This window comes from Lactuca sativa, chromosome 3, assembly GCF_002870075.4.
Source record: "Lactuca sativa cultivar Salinas chromosome 3, Lsat_Salinas_v11, whole genome shotgun sequence".
NCBI classification, from domain to species: domain Eukaryota; kingdom Viridiplantae; phylum Streptophyta; class Magnoliopsida; order Asterales; family Asteraceae; genus Lactuca; species Lactuca sativa.
In genome coordinates this window covers 168981956-168995758 of record NC_056625.2, presented here as the reverse complement: position 1 = coordinate 168995758, position 13803 = coordinate 168981956, and positions in this window count along the sequence as shown.

Sequence of the window (13803 nt, the reverse complement as noted above, 5' to 3'; positions counted from 1 at the left end):
TGATCTTAACTATTTGCTGGATGATGCTAAATCAGCAGTGATTTGGAGCATTAGTAAGGCAAATTGGATTGGAAGATCTACTTTCCAAACCTATTTGGACATTGAAAAAAGTGACATTGGAGGTCCAGGAAAAACTTTCTCTTCCCAATGGAAAGGGATCGGCCATAGTCAACTCAGTTGACCAAATGGTAAAGAGAAAGGTTAAGTCTGTGATAGTCCCATGTACCGTTTCCAAAGAGTCCATATGATTCTGTTGCCAAAGGAAAGACATTGGTTGCGAAGCTGCTAAATTTACCCGAAACATCTTAAGGATGGTAAGGTCCATAGGTTTGACTCTACTTCAGGTAAAGTCCATTGTCTAACTCTATTAAGTTTCTATTCTGAGATTCTTATTGCATAATGTGACGAGGTCACATGTTGATGTTTTAAGAATCAAAGAAAAGGTGAAGAAACTTAAAGGAAGTATATGCTGATTCTGCTCGCGAAGATGGATTTCGATCGCATGGTTCGGTGATCAGAATTTTGAGTTGTTACTTAAGAGTTATGATATATTGCTTAGGAATAGATAACAACAAGTTTTCCATATGGATTGTAAGGATAAATTTTTCCGCAAAGTTTAAAAAAATGGTTTTGATTTTATTTATTTTAAGTATCCATACAATGGCATTTGTGAAAAATTGTTGATTATATGTTTCCATTGATAAGCAATATGGGTAAATTGATTTGATTCTTTCATTAGTGGAAGTGTCATAATTTACCAAATAAGGAAAGATTCTCATCACCCAAGTTTCATTTGGATATAAACTTGGAATCATGCAACTTGTATTGTATGATCATGAGAATTTTTTTATATATTTGGGAAATTAATTCTAATTCCTTGTTCACATGTATATGTGAATCAAGTGAAGGACAAAGGGATCGGATACACTTGGGTGTGCGCTGATCAGGTCCACCATAAATTTGATAAGATTATTCATTATGATTTACTAAAGTTTAGTAAATATGGTTATACTTACAAGTTTAAGTATAGTTCTGGATCATTGGAGAAGTTTCAATGATAGACATAATGAGTAAGAAGAATCAAATAAGGCAGAAAGATAAAAGTTTCTCTAATCTGAAGAGATGGGAGAGTACTTGAGTATCTTGCTTTATGATTATCTTAGTGATTATGAAACCATGCCACAATTGATCCTTTAAGGACACCTTAGTTCATTTTGTTTAGCTTAGGAGAGGAATCGTGAATTGTTGAAATGGTTAGATCAAAAGATAAATTATACTTCGTTCCAAAATTAAATCTTAGAGTCATACTCCAAGATTAAGCCTTGAGTGACATAATCTTAAGAAAGGTTTAAAACACTTGTTAAATGTAGAGTAAAATGTGTTCTTACTCTTGTACATTTGAAATTGGTAAGTTGTGATGTTTTGGATAAAACAAAGACCAACTAAGACCAATTGTGAGAAGTGTTTAACTTGATAAGAATCTGTACTAACTCTTGAATAATCGTTTTTGTCAAGGAATGGTTCTTGACAAAGAGAATTTTATATGTCAAGAGGTCAGTGGGAGTCTTAAAAGGATCTTAAGATAGATTCAAGAACTAATCAAGAGTTTTGTTAATCACTAGACCACGACTTGAGGTTTGTAACCTATCGTGTTGACATATTCGGTGCCCATTCCAGTTAAAGTTGGTTTTGCATTGGAGTTCTGAGAGTTCTCAACTGGTTGCATAACAACTTGGAAGCAATGGCAGGCCCTTGTGCTACCAGGTGGCAAGAAATTAAGACTGCACAAGTTCAGTCCATATGAATTTGGATTTGTCATTAACCTTGTCGTGTGATTATGGTTATGTCAAATTCACACGGATAGGAACACATACACCATCAAAATCTAAGTGTCATAAGGTTTCTCTTCGATTCACGAAAATGATAGTGAGGAAACTCTTTCACTAAGTAGATTTAAGTGGATAACAAGTGTGAAGTTTGCATTCTCATGTCGTTAGTGGAGCGTGCATGGTTAACCGGCACACTAACTAATGAGAATGGCAAAGGTTTAGACTCACATGTGAGCTATCTAAGGAAAGGTGTAGACTCTAGGTGTATGATTTGATAAGGTCTTATCAAGGCAATCTCGTATCAGAAATCTGACTGATTTCTAGGTACATGTCAAAGCTAGTGGGAGCATAAAGTGTTATGCTAGTTAGATAATAATCATTATGCTAGTGGGAGCATGATGATTATGTTGCAAGTTAGCAATGTTAATCATAGAAAACAAAAGTTTCAACTCGATTTGAAAAAGTTGTTTTACTATAATTAAGGGAGAGAAATTTATACTTCATTCCAATTCTACAAGCTTAGAATGAGATTTTAATCAACTTTAGTCAAGAATATATATGAATGTTATGTTGGAATGGTTCAACATAAGGAATTTCTATATATGTTGCTTTCTCAAAATTCGATTATGATTACGACATCCCTCTTCATAGTTCGAATTATGAGAACATGGCAAATAAAAATTTTATAGCATGAATCGTATCCCATATGCTTCGGATATAGGATCGATTGCATGTGTTATAATATTCATCCATTCTAAATTTTCCTAATGCTTAGGGCGTTAAGAAGGGAAAAGGGATTAGAACTGGATATGACTAAGATGATTAAGCAGTTGTCGAGAACAATTTGGGGTTTTCCAAAGTTTGGTTGCTCATGGACAATTGGAAGTATAGAGTAAGGATCGTATTGACATATTTTGGAAAGAGGCAACTCTTGTTCAAAAGTGATGGTCAAGATGGGAATATGGAATTGTTTCCATAGGTGGAAGTTATTCTTTGAATATGTGTAAGATTAAAGAACTTAATGCAAAGAAGGATGTTCAAAGGAATGTACTTTGAATTTGAGACTTCATCTCCATGGAATTGCTTTCCATTGGAATACTTTGTAATGTTTGTTGCCAAGTCTTTGTGATTTGTGTGAATATCATTACAAGAGGATCATTGCATAGATTATGGTAAATGACAAGAACTTGGTATTCTTACATTTACAATAAGGATTGGGATTGTGAAATGAGAATCATTGAAGTCATGTTCAATTGATATACATTTCACAAAGAGATGACCACATGTAAACATAGTGTGCATACTTGGAGTATTGCATAGCTATTATTTAGAGAAACATAGTATGCATGCTTGGAGCATGGCATCAATACTGTTTCAATTCAAGTATTAAGTTGATTAATTGAAACATGAATAATGAGTGATCAATATGGTGCTTAGATAAAAGGTGTTTTATTTACGCTCAAAGTGTTGAGGCCATATAGGACTAGTATTATTTTGTGTTTCACTTTGCATGTTTTGACTTCCAGAATAACTAGGTCATTATCCTGAATGACCAAGCTATTCAAACCATCCATAGTCGGTCATATGTTGGAAGTAGATATGAATCAAGAATGTCGTGAATTTGGCTTGTATGATTTGTCTAAGGTGCTTTAGACAATGCAATAGTTGCTACAACATTCATGAGTACTCATAAGGTCTGAGTATTGGATTCAACCCACACTCATTTAGATTCACTTAATGGATTTTATCACGAGTGAATCATGAGACGATAATATCTTATATTCTTCAAACCTAGAGATATGAGTTGTTGCCTATGAGTTGGTTATACATTGATTGTACGAAAACGCATTGGTAACTCGATGCTATAAAACGTGCCTTTGTGTATGATTCAACAAGTAGTTAGTACAAGCATATGAGTCGAAGTTTATCCATTCATTTTACCCTCAAAGGGATAAAAGCGATATCTGTGGGCCCCTCGATGATTTAGTGATGAAAAAAGTAAGTGCTCGGCCGGGCCTGGACTGATTTGATTTGTTCAATTAGTCAGTCGTCATAAATCAGAAATTGGGAAACAACAAATGGACAGAGAGAATGATTATAATCCATGTCTCAGTCCATATGATATCTAGAATGGAGGAATATATGATCACTTATCTAATGGACAAGTCATTGACAGAGGTCAGAGTTCATCGACAAGGTCAGAGATCGACAGAAGCTTTTGAGAGCTACGATTGCTAGTCGGGTTCTGCAGTCATAATTGCAATAATAGTTTTATACTTATCCAAGTGGGATACTGTTGGATTAATGTCTAAGTCCATAACTATAATTGGTAAGACTTGACCCGACCCGGCATGGTCCATTTGGGTTGCATGACATCATGCACTTGGATAGACTAAAATGAGAGAAATAAGACTTAAGGTTTATTAATATATTATAAGTTCTAATATATGAATAAGATTACTTAATTAGTATTGATCAATAATTAATTTAGAATTAATTATGTGATCAAAAGGAGACTAATTAAATATATGGGTTGATTGTGTAAATCATCCATACTTATATAGTGGGCTAATGCTCCATGGATTATCAAGTTGGGCTAAAACCCATTGGATGCTCCATGGATGCTCCATGGTGTATTTGAACCCATGGATCCATGGAAATGGATAGCCATGACAATTAGGGTTTACCCTAATTGTAACACACTATATATTGATCTCTTTCTTGGGAAAATTGGCGGCTATGATATGCATGGAGGGCAAGCCGATTCTTGAAGTGTTCTAATTTCTCTCTAAGTTATTCCAAGTGCTTATGGTGTTGTTTGAACCATTTGAGGTGTCACACTTGGGGCACTAGGCACTCAAGCTTCATGAAGACAAGCACCAACAAAAGGTATGTTATTCTAACTTGTGTTATTCAAAGTTTTGTATGCTAGAATAGAACAATACCTTGGAAAGTTCATAATTGCATGTATAATAGAGAAAACATAGATCCAAGGTATTTAGGGTTGCATGTACACTTTGGAGTGTCTGATTGCTCAAAACCCAACACCTAGTTGGACTAGAGGTAGAATGGTCGTTTTACCCTAAGATGGATTAATGTATTGGACTAAGTAATTTTTGGTGTTGTTAGCCCGGGGAGCCGAAGGAGCAACAGTTCAGGAATTGTCACATAGCAGCCAAGGGGATATCAGCAAGGGTTCAACAGTGCAAGGTGAGTCGCCTCACTGTGTGAATGGGTCTAAGGCCACAATGCCGACCCATGTAGTTTACGAGTAAGAAGACTCGGGGGTTAGCCCTAGGCACTGTATGATAGTATGTGATTCCGGATCAAGGTCTAATGTTGGGCGGGTGCCTAAGGAATGCTTTCATGTGAGACTATACTTACTGTCTGTGTGATACTTGTATCTGCCTGGTAGGGGGTGAGTGTGGGCGATGTCCCGTATCTCATCACTAGCAGAGTATGGACGGGGTTACATATCTCAATAGTAGCGGAGCAGGGGCGAGGCCCGAGATAGGAGGAAAATGAGTGTCGGTGGGGGCCCGTATATCACTATCAACAACAGCTTGGACGGGGTTCCATGGCTTACCAGTAGCAGGACAGGGGCGAGGCCTTAGGACAAGAATACAGTAGGGTATGTTCAGTCTATGTGTTATGTGCTAGGGTTATATGTTCATATGTGTTTAGCGGGCGGGGTCCAAAGATAGGCGAAGCCTAAGAGAAACAGATCTGTATACCGAGCGGGGCTCGAAGCCAGGAGGGGCCTGGGATCGGGCGGGGCCCGATGTAGTGGGCGAGGCCCAATGTAGCGGGTGAGGCCCAAAGTAGAGGGTATGGCCCAGTGCTTGCAGTATGAGTTTATGCATGGTATGTGGTTGGTTGGGGAACTCACTAAGCTTCGTGTTTACGGGTTTTAGTTTTGTTTTCAGGTATTTCTAGTAGCGGAGGGAAGAGCTTTGGGTGATCGCATGACATACACCATTGTTTATTCAGCCTGGGATGTTTTACTCTGATAAAATAAAATAATGTTTTGGACATGACACTATAACGCGATATGTTTTTTTATGTATGGTTGACACTTGTGGTTTGTTTATTAGATTAAAAACGAAAATTTTGGTCGTGATTTTTGGGATGTTACAAGTTGGTATTAGAGCCTTTGTTTGAGGGATTCAGATACACTCTTGGGTGTGTCTAAACTCAAACTGAGGACTTGGTATGAAAATTTTCAAAGAAAATCATTTTTATAAAAAGGAACTTTGAGAAAAAGATAAGAATTTTGGGAAAAAGAAGAAAAGGGTGTGGTGCATGCAATCAACCGAGCTCAAGTAAGTAACCCAAATTACCCATACAAGTTTATGTTATGATATGAGTATGAGAACTACATGCTAGACTAGGACTGGGGATCTAGGAAGGATGCCTTATGTGCCTGTTATATGTGTATGAGCTTTACGAATTGCATGCTAGTACAGATTCTTGTTATGTGGATAAAATTGCTTGATTATGTTTTGGTTAGATTTCCCTTTTGTATGAATGCTACTTGCTTTGTGCTTTGTGGGACTCTGAGTGATGGGAGTTGGCCATTATGTGAATGAGTCAAGTCACATGTGACCAGGGTTGAATAATCTCATAGTGTTGGATTTGGCCCTATTGCACAGCTCTTGTTTGAGTCTAACCATTGTAGGGATGAGTCCTTTAGTTAAAGGATTATCTGAGCCTCGTCACATGTGATGGTATTCAGGTAGTGGATAATTGGAATTATAAAGATACCTTCAGTAGCTAAGGACTGGGTGCGGGTTGGAGGTTACCCTAGGGCAAGCCTAGGATAAGATTAGTGCTGGGAGCAGTGTTAGTAGAAGGGACTTGGTGGAGTTGAGACAATTCTTGAGGAAAGTACGAATAGATGTGGAAGGTAGTATGGGCCCATACTACTGAAAGCAGAGGATCCGTACTCGATACAAAAAGGGCCAAGATGAGACCAAGAAACTTATAGTGAGTGTGTGATCCCTCGTCAATAAGGAATATTCTGATGGTTGTTATGATATGTTTTTAGCATGGTGACGTTGCGTGAGAGACCAGTGGGCGGATCAGGCGTCGGAGAGGGATCAGGCTCAGGATCAGGAGCCGAGTAGCTCGAGGAGCGGATGAAGGAGTTGATATTAGCTGAGATTACGCACAGTATTCTAGACCAGACTCCTGTGATCTTTAGTTCGGTCAAGGAGGGTATTTTAGAGCTTCTGGATGAGAAGCTGGGGGATTTTCGCGCTGAGACGATGGCTTTGGTGGGGGCGCGTATCTTGAATTTTCGTGCTTCAGGGATTGTGGAGCTCCAGATTACCATAGGGCCAGGGACCCAATTGCTAGCAACAGGTGGTTGGCTGATGTCGCCAATCCTTTCTGTACGAGCCAGTGTCCTGAGGGGGACAAGGTCCGACTTGCCTCGTGTCTTCTGAAGGACAGAGCACGGGATTGGTGGGAAGAGGTTGGTCATTCTTTTGGAAATGATGCCACGTTGGACGCGATGTCATGGACTGATTTCTCGGCTAGGTTCAAGGATGAGTTTGCACCGGTTATTGAGGTGCAACAGTTAGCACGGGAGTTTCAGGACTCAGCAAACTACTGAGACAGTGGCGGAAATCACCACCAAGTTCAGAGAGAGGGCTCTTCTTGTTCCTCAGTATGTCGCAGACGAGGAAATGAAGAAGGCCCAATATCACGAGATGCTGAGGAGTGACATCGGGGAGTTTGTGAGCAGGTCCACCTGCAAGACGCTGGAGGATATGATTGCTCGGGCCAGGGAAAGGGAGATTGATCTGGAGCACATTAGGAAGAGGAAGCCAGAGGAGGTGCAGGTAGCCGCAGGTTTAGGCAAGAGGCCCAATGGGTCGGATGTGAGATCGAGGGATTATCAAGGCCATAGTCGTTGTGGCAAGTTTGGCAGGACGCACGAGGGTGCGTGCAAGGGTGACAGTGGGGTTATTCTGGTTGCTTCAAGTGCGGCCGGACTAGTCATTTCAGTAGGGATTGTACTGCTACCACCACCCAGGGATCAGACTTGATATGTTTTCATTGCAGTCAGAGGGTCCACAAGAAGGCCCAGTTCCCAAGTTTGCTTTTGGCAGGACAGGTGATGGCACCTGCCCCTGTAACCTTGAGGATCACGGATGACCGTCAAGGCCGAGAAGAGGTGCCTGTGGTGGGGAGCAGGGCTTTCCCATTGTCTACAGTGGAGGCGCGAGCAGCACCAGGCATTGTAGGTGAGTATCTTTTTATTTCATGTCAATTTTATTCTTGATTATATTGTTATAGTCCTGCAATTATGTTAAGTGAATGTATGTGATGATTTTCCTGTTGTGTTCAGATTATATGCCATCTGCATACCATGGGTTTCATTCGCTAGTTCATAGTAGTACCCTTTTTTCTAGCCGGTTCTTAAGATGCAGTCACAGTAGCAGGTATGAGTGGGGTTCGGAAAGTGCCTTATTAGTTTTCAATAGTGGTTCAGTACTGGTGTTGGTTGTTGCTAGCAGTGGTAAGTGTTGGTTGTCAGCAGACTGACCTCTTTGGATAGAGAAAAGGATCGGGAATCCTTCTTAAGTTGGGGAATGTAGGGGTCTAGTCGAATTGAAGTGGGGAAGGACTATTCTAGAAGTCGGGAGCAGGAGTAAATGCAATTTGGGATGCTTTCGGATTAGTAGTCAGTGGTATAGTCAGTATGGAGAGTGTGGTAAGACTGCGAGATAGCCGTAGCATTCATTAGTAGCCAGTTAGAGGAGTGTGGGCGAGGGCTCGTATCTCCTAAGTCATAGGAGTATGGGCGAGGGCCCGAATCTCCTAGTTAGTGGAGTGTGGGCGAGGACCGTATCTCCTAGTTAGTCGGATAAAGATCGAGAAAGGATAGTTGTTGAGGGTTCAGGATGGGTTAGACCCGCGTAGCCCCAGATAAGTGAGATTGGGGTAGGGTCACTCCGTAGTATGGTTTGGGTGGGACCCGTGGGCGAGGCCCTCGTGATAGTAGCAAGACAAGTGAGACTTGACGGAGGGACCGCTATAAGATATAGTTGGGTGAGACCCATGGGCAAGGCCCGTGAGATTTTAGCCATGCAGGTGGGACCTGGTAGAGACCTTAGAGGCAAGATAGGGGATCAAGGATCCCAGGACTTATGAGTGGTGAGGTATATAGAGAGCAGTTTTAGTTAGCCGAAGTTTCTTCAGCGGTCGCTGGGAGCGATTGGGAGTTTGAGCTTGGGACCAGTAACCGGAGGGAATCTGGTATTTTGGGATGTGGACAGAAAGGTTCGGACCTGGGAAATCCCCGTTCTTTCGGAAGGAAGACAAAAGGCAGCATGGTGTTCGGACAGAAGTGTTGATCGTGATGGTTCCTGTGTGCGAAGTAGCTTGGGGGTTTGCGGAAGTTCGAAGTTCGCCTTCTTTATAATGGAAGAATGAGTCGGCTTTCAGTAACTTAGGAATGTTGTTTCGCATGTAGAATCACCGGATGCGTTCTGCAGATCAGTTGATGGGGTGATGGGTATTAGTAAAGAAAGACTTCGAGGACGAAATCTAGTTTAAGTGGGGTAGAGTTGTAACACCATGTTCTGAAAGTATTCATTTATGGATTTCGGAGGCCAAGGCTAGGGGCGTTTTGGTCTTTCAAGGGTTCGGAGTTTTATTCGAGAAGTTTTGGGCCGGGGTGTGTCACTAAAAGCGTAGGGCTTCTCGCCACCTTTTCGTAGATATAAAGTTCGTCGGAAATGGACTTAGGAAGAAGAAGTTATAGCATTTTGAAGTTGTTAACAATTATGGTCCCTCAATGGAAAAGTTGGCAAAGAAGGGCCATGCATGGAAAGTAGGAGGCGCTGGGTACGCCCAATGATTGAAAGGAGGTTGACGCGGGAGCTTTTTGGCGTTCGCCCAGCGTACAGGAGGTACGCCTAGCGTACGCTCAGTGTCCAGAAACCCTAGTTTTAGGGCATGCCACTTTATAAGGAACATAATAGCCTAAACCCTAGCCCCCTTATCTATCCCTCAACCCCAAAGAAGCCTTAGAATGCCTCATCTCTTCATCCTTGAGTGACTTTGTCTCCAAGAAGCTTATTTTGGTGGTGTAAGCTTGGAAGAGGAAAGGAAGAAGATTGGCAAGGTGGAACCTTGGATGCTGGAGCTCATAGATCTGAGATATCATCATCTTTTGAAACTCTTTGGAGGTATAATGTTCACAACTTTACTTAAGGGTGCTTCGATCTAGTGTGGTTTATTTATGGAGTAGTTTTTGGTCCAAAGGTGGAAGCTTTATAGCTTAAATCCGATTTCCAGGACATGGGTTGCCACCCTTGGTGCTAAATGACTCCCTAGAGCAGAAAGTTGATACCTTGACGGTCTTTTTGGCGCCATGCAAGAGATAGGATCATTATCATGGAAGTAGGTTGTCACATTTTGAGTTTGGGCTTATTTGATGGGTTGCAAGCCATCAAGTAAGCAACTTTACGGATTAAGACGTGGAAGAGGACCTGGATCTGAGTTTGTAGCCTCTGGAACAGGGTATTAAGCACTTATTGGGAAAAGGTCTTAATAGAGGTATTACACTAAGCGTACGCACCATCTTACCTGTACGCTTAGCGTACGTAGATGTACACCCCGCATACTTTGTTTGTTTGGGTCATGAGTTATTAGGTTGCGGATTGGGGCATGTTTAAGTATTTGGGCCTTAGCCGGACATCAGAAATCAGATAATTTGGCCCCAGTTTGGCAAATTGGGCCATTAGTGGGCTACTAGTGGGTTGGGAAGCATACTTAGTATTGGTCCATGGTTTTGGGCATTAGATATGGACCAATTGGACTAGGGTTAGAATGGTCATTTTACCCTAAGATGGATTAATGTATTGGACTAAATGATTTTTGGTGTTGTTAGCTCGGGGAGCGGAAGGAGCAACAGTTCTGGAATTTTCACCTAGCAGCCAGGGGGATATCAACAAGGGTTCAGCAGTGCAAGGCGAGTCTCTTCACTGTGTGAATGGGTCTAAGGCCACAATGCCGACCCATGTAGTTTATGAGTAGGAAGACCCGGGGGTTAGCCCTAGGCACTGTATGATAGTATGTGATTCCGGATCATGGTCCGATGTCAGGCGGGTGCCCAAGGAATGCTTTCACGTTAGACTATACTTATTGTTTGTGTGATACTTGTATGTGCCTGGTATGGGGTGAGTGTGGGCGAGGTCCCTTATCTCATCACTAGTAGAGTATGGACGAGGTTACATATCTCAATAGTAGCGGAGCAGGGGCGAGGCCCGAGATAGGAGGAAGGTGAGTGTCGGTGGGGGCCCGTATCTCACTATCAACAGCAGCTTGGATGGGGTTCCATGGCTTACCAGTAGCAGGACATGGGCGAGGCTGAAGACAGGCGATGCCTTAGGACATGAATACAGTAGGGTATGTTCAATCTATGTGTTATGTGCTAGGGTTATATTTTCGTATGTGTTTAGCGGGCGGGCCCACAGACAAGCGAGGCCTAAGAAAAATAGATATGTATACCGAGCGGGGCTCGAAGCCAGGCGGGGCCTGGGATTGGGCGGGGATTGATGTAACGGGCGAGGCCCGAAGTAGCGGGCATGGCCTAGTGCTTGTAGTATGTGTTTATGCATGGTACGTGGTAGGTTGGGGAAGTCACTAAGCTTCGTGCTTACGATTTTTAGTTTTGGTTTCAGGTATTTCCGTTAGTGGAGTGAAGAGCTCGGGGTGATCGCATGGCAGACACCATTGTTTATTCAGCCTGGGATGTTTTACTCTGATAAAATAAAATAATGTTTTGGTCATGACACTCTGATGTGATATGTTTTGTATGAATGGTTGACACTTGTGGTTTGTTTATTAAATTAAAAATGAAATTCTTGGTCGTGATTTTTGGGATGTTACAACTGGACTTTCATGAGACTGCTGAGAAATGTTTGGACTCGACGAGTCGCATGAGTGCACTCGGTGAGTCAAGTCAACTTTGACTGTTGACTCGTCTTTGACTTTTGTTGACTTTAAGGTTGGTGAAAATGAGCAATGGAGATCAAGGAGGGTTAAAATGGTCTTTTACCTATTTCTAGGGCTAGAGTGAAAGAGAGAACAACTTTTGGTGTATTTGAGTACGACTAGAGTATTAATTAGAGATAATTATCCTATGTGGTAGGAGGAGGCTAGATCGAGGATTTCGAGTACGGGACTTTCATTTCCTAGCTTTTGAGGTGAGTCTTCTCATTATACTTTACCTAGAGTGGTATTTATGTGGGACCAAAGGGTCGTATGTGCTTACTTGAGTTATGCATTTTTCTATGTGATATATATGTTATATTATGTGTTATTGAGACCGGACCGGAGGGTCCAACGAGTTGTGAGACCAGAGGGTCCTCACTGAGACTGGACCAAAGGGTCCAACGAGCCATGGGAATGGAGGGTTCCACTGAGACACATGGACCAGAGGGTCTTACAGTGTTATAGCCTCGAGTGGCTAATGTGTTGTATGTGGTATTTTGGGGAACTCACTAAGCTTCGTGCTTACCGTGTTATGTGTTATGTGTTTCAGGTACTTCCGAGGATCGTGGGAAGACACTGACTTGATTTTACACACATATTTGAGATGGAGTTATATTTATTTGGATGCTGAATTCGTGATAAATAATTTTTGAAATATGTACTGATCTTTGATACTTGAGGTTTTTGGAGAAAATATGACATGTGTTTTATTGTGTTTGAAAAAAAAATGACAAATTTGGTTTGAAAATTTACATCGTTACAAGTTGGTATCAGAGCCTTGGTTTGAGGGATTTGGATGCACCTTCCGGTATGTCTGGACTAAAACTGAGTATTTGAGAAAAAATTTCAAGAGAAACAATTTTTCTAAAGCAAGTAAGAGTTTCTAAGAGAAAAACGAGAAAGGGCAGTGTGTACAATCAGCCAGAGCCCGAACGCAGATTTCCCAAAATACCCTTACTTTTGTGTTATGAGATATTTATGAGATATATTATGCATGCTAGAGAGTAGGCTAGGTATTTTATATTTTAGGACTAGAGTGGCCTAATTTGTGATGCCTTAGCCTAGGAGTTACTGCTATCTGTGATTTTCTTGAGTTTGAGTATGTAGCAGAGATTAGCTTATGAGAGGTCTACTAAGAGAGTAGTCTGTGTTCGGCGAGATATAAAGTACTGGAGATTTGGGATCCTAGGAGGAGGACTTGGGGTGAATACAGATGCAGTGTGGAAGGTAGTATTGGGCCCGTACTACTGGAAACACCAGATCGGTGAGCAGTCCAAGTAAGAATCCTTAGGATGCTAAGGAACGAGTAGAGGCGAGTGATTGAGTGTGAGTATACTTGAGCAAGACTCTAATTATTTTGTTTTGTGTTTCAGAGATATCATGGTGGGTACACGCCACAACCCTTAGAGCAGTGGAGTTAGCGATGATGAGATTCGCAGGATGATTCACGACGAGGTGGCCGCAGTCATCTGTGAGGCTATTCCGGAGATGTTTGGGTTTATCAAGACAACCTTGATCGAGACGTTTGATGAGCGATATGCTGTTGTTACCGAGGCGGCTGCTGCTGCAGCCACCGCAGCTGTTGCTGCTGCGAGACCACAGGGTGTGACTCGTTGTTGTACCGGGAGTTCAGCAACACGAAGCCACCAGAGTTTGATGGAACTCAGGATCCGATTTCCGCGATGAGATGGATCTCCGATATCGAGGGGTGTTTCTAGACCTGTTCATATCCGGGGCATTTGAGGGTACGGTTCGCGCCGAACCAGCTTCGCTTGGGGGTGAAGAACTGGTGGAAGTTTGTGATAGCCAGTTACACTTCGGCAGAGGTCACTGTACTACTGTAGTGACATGGGAGAGGTTTACTGCGATATTTTGAGATGAGTATGTTCCCCCGATGGAGAGGAAACAGTTGGCCCATGAGTTTCTGTCCCTCAAGCAGAGGACAGAGTCAGAAACAGTGATT